Source organism: Periplaneta americana, chromosome 9 (assembly GCF_040183065.1).
Source record: "Periplaneta americana isolate PAMFEO1 chromosome 9, P.americana_PAMFEO1_priV1, whole genome shotgun sequence".
NCBI classification, from domain to species: Eukaryota; Metazoa; Arthropoda; class Insecta; order Blattodea; family Blattidae; genus Periplaneta; species Periplaneta americana.
In genome coordinates, this window is record NC_091125.1 from 38,387,273 (window position 1) to 38,394,255 (window position 6,983).

A 6,983-nucleotide genomic window follows, 5' to 3' on the forward strand; every position below is an offset into this window, starting at 1 on the left:
ATATATGGAAATTAATGTGTTTGATAAAAAGAGCCATGTACTACTTAATTTGTTCAGGAATTGCAGCCACTTTATAATGTAACTAGAGTAAATTTATGCAATTAGGTGTTGGATAATGTTAATAATGGCTCTATTGACTCACATTTAATTTGTTTCACGGATGAAGCATGGTTTTATATGGGAATGTAGCGACACAGAACAACAAATATAAATTATACAGGAGTGCAGAAAAACCCGATCTTGTATACGAAATGCCATTGCATGATAAAAAATTAATGTATGAAGCTCAGTGAATACTTATAGAATTATAGGACCTATATTTGTTTAAAATACCGTGAATGCGCAGAAGTATAGGGATAACATAATCACAGCATTCCTAGAAGAATTACCTGACATTTAATGTACACAGACATTTTTCAACAAGACTACAGCTGATCTCTCTCGTTAGCATTAATTGCGGAAATTTTTTGAAGATAAGATCATCAGTAAGATAATGTGGCCAGCACGAATCTCAGATCTTTAAGACTTTGCATCAGTTCATACACGCGTAACAAATCGTTTTAAGGGGAGAGGATAGTATTTTTTAAAACTTTTTTCCTATTTGGTGTAAAATATTAATTTCTTGTATGTAGAGAGCTCATAGCTGTGGCAACTCAACTAAATAAAAACATTAAAAACAATTATTTGGGGACCAAAATTTGAAAAAAAAAAAAAAAAAAAATACCCAAGAGGACTGTACTAAAACCGATATATCTAAACCGTTTTTAAAGATAGATTCAAACAGTTTGTTGCAACGTATTTGCAAAAGCATGTTCTACAAACTGTCTGTAACAGAATTTTGATATTAGTCCCTACGTTTGTAAAATAAACAATTAAAATTCAATAACAATTTTCTGATTTCCTTTCTTGCAACCAAACGGACGTATTTTTTAAATAAAATGAATTAACAACATTCTGTTACAGAGAAAAATTTCCTAATAGTCTAAAGGATGTGTGTTCTAAATTTCATGCATGTATCTTCAATAGTTCAGAAATTATATCCATTTTTGTCTGGCAATATAGCAAAAAAAAAAAAAATGAAGTTACTGGAAACCGATAAAAGCGGGCGTGTGATTTAAAAATCCATAGCGCAGGAAGTTTAAAAATGACGTCTCAACATCCGATAAGGGCACAAATACCCACGAAATGTTATGCTATGCATTCCACACATATCACAGAGTATTTTAAAGATTTTTTTTTGAAAATTTACTCATTTTTCACCAAAAAATACCATCATCTCCCCTTAAAAGGGATGGCAAATCCTTCAGAATAAGCCCACTCTATTTCTTCCAAATTATACCTGGACGCTGGTACTGTACGAGTAGCAGGTGGTGTTGTACATTTCGATATCGGGAGTTACAACGAATTAGCAACGAAAAGTATAAGTAGTTATATATATTATAATAATTAATTTCAATTAGTTAAATGTTTTCCATAGATTCTAAGTAAAGTTTCATTTGTTAGTTTTTGTTGTTTAGTCAACTGTCCGAAGACAGGTCTGAACCTGAACATGGCACAACTTATGAGGCAACTAGGCCAGGAGATAATGGAGTAGGTTGACCTATCCCTTTTCCCCTCCATTGCAGACATCGCCGATTAGCTACATATTACACTAATCAGACTTCAGATGTGTAAATTGTGCTGAGAAATACAAAACATCAGGAACAGAAGTGTTAGCTTTCTTTTGGACACAGAAGCCATTATGGATTTTTTTAAATTTAAAGTAAACAGCCATTATATTCTTGTAAGATTATTATATTCCATGTGTACCATTTCCAGACAAATTGATTTCTATATTCTGCACAAAATCCGTCCAATAGTTAAGAAAAATTCGCAGTACACAGACAGCATACGGAAATAAACTTTTCCGGTATGAGATATGTTGAAAACATGTATTTCTGGAAACAATGTCGAAATCACAATACTAAAGAGAAATCAAATTGCTGTACAGAACAAGAAAAATTAATTAATGAATACAGGCTATAAGAAATTCAACGAATGAAACAGAATTTTGATTAATATGAAAAATAGAAAATTACACCAATAGCTTAGAATTACAATACAAAGGATAATCGATATCAAAATAGACTCAAGAAACGATGGAGAGATCTATGACGAAGTAGTATAGGTAAAATATAATATACCATGAATGACAAAAGAAAACCGTTCTATAAAATATTCTTCTGAATTTCAAAGTACTCCAGAGGACATTCTAAAGTTTGGAACGAACTTATGATGATAAAGAGAGCATAAATAGCTAAGTACATATTTCTTTCAACATCGTTACTTTTCACTTCAAAATATAAGACATTGGTTCCACTCAACAAAAATTGACCTGAATTCTAAAAGCATAAAAAGTCAACATGTTGGGAAGTTTCGTACTACTCATATTTCTAAACTTTTCGTTTTATGATGTTACACAATATCGCACAGCAGAATGTTTTTCCTTTAAGAAAACAGCACATGGAGTTTTATAAGGACCATATTCCCTATTTGGACAGTGTCATCTGTCACACAATATTAGAGTTCTATGGTTCTTATCTAGAAGTGCTGTACAAAAACGAATGAGACTGTGGCGCAACAACGTACAGCTATACGTCATAATTCACACCGTGCATTACATATCTCACGAACGTGATAAAAGTGTTCACAAACTCGCCATCCAAAAAGAAACTTTACTTGTGTGCATGCTGACAAATATTTCATGATACCTACGCCCAAGCTACAATATTTTCAATGCATATAGAATTTTAAGCGATTCGTAGCCTACTAGTAACAACGAAACTAAGATCAGTAACCTAGTTATTTTGAAGCCTATACATATAAAAAATTAGCAGTAAAACATTCGTAATATTAACATGTTCGACATCATTTCGATTCTAATGTTACAATAAAAAATTATTTCAATCAAATCTACTCTTTAGTTGTGATAAGTAGCCTATACATTACAACTGTCCCGCGTCACAGCTTTGTGGTCTAATGCATCATGCCTTAAAGTATGATACGGAATGCGCGCTTCGTTCGAGTCCTCATGGGGAAAGAAATTTTCTCATGAAATTTCGGCCAGTGTATGAGACCGGTGTCCATCCAGCATCGTGACAAATTTGGAGATCTACAGAGAGCAGAAAAATCCAGTTTTCTCAGCCAGCTATAACGGTTGGGATATTGTCGTGTTAATCACAGGTTACACCAGTAATAGTTGGATAATGGTTTACGTCTGTTGAGACAATGGATGTGAGGCGAGCAATCGGCTGGTCCGGGCTGTCGCGCAGCGGATGATAATGATAATGATGATGATTATTATTATTACTATTACACATCGAGATTATTATTAATGTATATAACATACAAATTCCAAAAGCAGTAGGTTTACTTGGTACTATGGTTCTCGTGACGAAAGAGTAGTTTGGGAGAACAGAAAGTTAAAAAAAAATAGTGAGAGAAAGTCATTGCCTTTAATCGAACTGGTTCCTCTTATTGTTTGCAATAGGGAAATTTCACAAATTTCGGATAGGCCTAAACATAAAAATGTATGTCACCAAGATTATTAAGAAAATAATAGTAAATTTTGCTTTTATTCCTTTGTTAAACTCTTATAATTGTCCTTTATCTTTTCAGTTCAGAAAAAAAATGTAATGCTTATTTTATATATCCACAGCCTTTATGTTACTTGATCCAGAATTGGACCCCAGGGACCAATTATGGATCTATCTTTAGAATGTAATATTTTGGCTTACACTCGAATGGACATTGACTAAGAGCAGTGTAAATAGTCTGTGCTTAAATATAATTGGATATAAAAGAAGTTATTTCATCCGATCCGCAACTAGTTCTGGGAACCAAATAAGGATCAGAAATCACATGTCCAATGCAAGTTGTAAAATTAAAACTATCAAGTTAAACAATAACATTTGTGTTGTTGGTGTGATAGTCCTTACCTATTCTTACACTTTACACAAAAAACATTTTTTGGCCTAGCATTATTTGAAAGTCCTTGGCAAATCTGATGATATCACAGTTTACACTTTGGTTCGCAACATTGTATCCAGGATTCACCATGGCAGTCATCTTTATAAGTACCACCACAATGAGGACAAGCATATTGTATTTTTACCATTGTGTTTAACTAATAACTTTTATTAAATTAATTATGAGCTTACAAATATAACAGAACTACAGACTAATAGTTTGAACAATTGCACACTGCAAAGAAATTAATATGCTGTATTTGCTTGGCATTTAAAGACGAAAACAATGTTTTTTTACTGTTGTATTCATAGAGAATATTTTTAAATATTTATATTAAAACCTTCAAAACTATTAAAAAATATAAACTATTGATTTTTAACTATAGCACTTTGGTAATCAGTAAGACTTTACTGATAATGTTCAGCGAAAAATACTACTTTCAATTCCGCGCGCGCACTAACCAGGTGTCAGCATTGGCGCGAATCAGGAAGAGAAAACAGAGCTCCCGCACGCATTGCCAGACTCACTGAAGATCAGCTTTCATTTTTTTCTGATACATAATACCCTACACTAATTATTTTCCATAAATTCTAACATATAATCACGGCAGTACGCATAAAAATAATTTTCGGATTAACCCATCTTATTTTTCTCAAGAAATTCTGATTGGACTGGGGAAAGCTTCACTTCACGTCTTTACTTTCAACTGTAAACAGGCGACAATGGTGAAAAGGGACTCCTAAATGTGTCAGGTTGATGCCTGCCCACTCTTTTGCTAAGAAAGGTAACTAACACGTCAGACGTGTTGATCCTTCACAGGTTCCTGATCCACATTCGGCTCCCTTACCCTACGTATTACACGGTAGTACATTACTAAGTTAAGTGGAAAATGATGAAATTGAAACATTATGGAATTAATGCACTTTGAGACAAGGGATATTTTAAGAAGTTTGTAAAAATTACCGATAGTGAAACATTTTGTTTTACCTAATGTAAAAGCCAAAAAGATGACGTTTTGCTTCCTTGCTGAATATTTTTTTACAATGTAATTATTAAGACATCACTGTAAAAACGGCGTACTGTGCTTGAGCCGTCACCATCACCACCACCACCACCACCACCACCACCACCACCGCACTTGTAATACCAAAGAGAGGACCAAACAGAAATAAAATGTCCAGCGAATCACCACAACCGAAATCAAAATCCTTAGAAAACCCGCAAGGTATACGAGGCTGAAAGAAAAATACTGAAAATAATAGTAACAAACAGCAGAAGTGAAAAATAATATCAGAACTGGGTGTAGCTTATTAACAGAAATGAAGGGCCCAGAATACCAAGACATATACTTTGAAATTTTCAAAAACCATCCTTAAGACTGTCACAGGCACCTGGGATCAATTATTAGAAAAATCATATTAAAGAAATTACTCTCAAACTAAATCCAGCATGTTTTGCTATTAGATCTATGCAAAAGATAGTAAATATCATCATCATCATCATCATCATCATCATCATCAATAACAGTCTTGGATTAGGCCTCCTGGCCTGTTCCGCTTCCAGAAGAAAGTTGGTCTTTCCATCTCTTCTTTGGTCTTCCGATGTCTCGTTTTCCATGAGGTGTGTAGTCCAATAGTCTCTTGGGTAACCTATTGTTGGGCATTCTTAATACATGTTCATACCAGTTGTTGCGGTAAGATTCTATAGTATCCATAATGTCGGTGATATTCAATTCTGCTCGGATGTCAGCGTTCCTTTTATGGTCGTAAAGAGTATATCCTGCAAGAGGTCTTAGCAATCGCATTTCAGCAGCTTCTATTCTTCGAAGTTGCCCTTTCGTTAATGACCATGTCTCTGATCCATATAATAATGCCGGGACTGCCATAACTTTATAGAATTTCAAAATTGTTTCTGGTCGAACTTTCTTTAATAGAGTTGATTTGATTGTCCTTAACAGTTGCTGAAATTTGGCAAGTTTAATATCTACGTCCCTGGATTGCAGCCAAGATAATTGACTGTGTTGACTTGTTCTATACAATTATTATTGATTGCAATTTTGGATCTTACATGATTCTTTCCTTGGAAGGCCATGATTCTGGTTTTATTTATAGAGATTTCTAAATTATAATTTTTTGCTATCTTGTATAGTGTGTGTATTGCTCTTTGTAAGTTGTCTTCAGAATTTGCCAAGATTATCTGATCATCTGCGTAAAGTAATGTGTTAAGTGGGAAGTTGTCAATCATAAAATTTGTGAGCAATATATATATCTCAATAGCTTAAAAACAATATAGGGTATAGGGTAAAGGTTGGTAAATTGTGATATTAATAATATTATGATAATATTTCTTGATAAGTTTTTACAATTTTACTGAGCGAGAAAAGGACGGTTTTGTGCAGAAACGTGTCCATCAACATTCCCTTAAATGTTGACGCAAAAAAAACGATCTTCCTCTCGCTCAGTAAAATTATAAAAAATTCTTAAAAAGAACTATCATAATATTATTAATACCACAATATTACCAATCTTTACCCTACTTTGCATACTTCCACTCTGTAATGAGCTTTGGAATAATATTCTGGGAAATTCCACAGATGTTAACAGTATATTCCTACTACAAAAAGAGTAATTAGCATAATACTCTTAGTAGGTGCCAAATCGTGTAGGGCTATTTAAAAAGGAAATACAAATAATGCCCATGCCTTGTCAATATATTTTTTCATTAATAATCTTCCTTGTATGTAATCGTCAAAACTGTAACTAATTCAACAGTTCATAGCATAAATAGGCGTCAAAAAAGGACTTTCACACTCCATCCGCAAGTCTATCGTGCTATCAAAAAGGATGTTAGCCTCCCTATCGATATAAAAAATGAAACTCAAAACATAAGATTATTTAGGGCCAAATCGAAGAAGTACCTAATTTCTCACGCCTTCTATTCTGTAAGTGAATTCATGACATTCAACAACGCTTCAT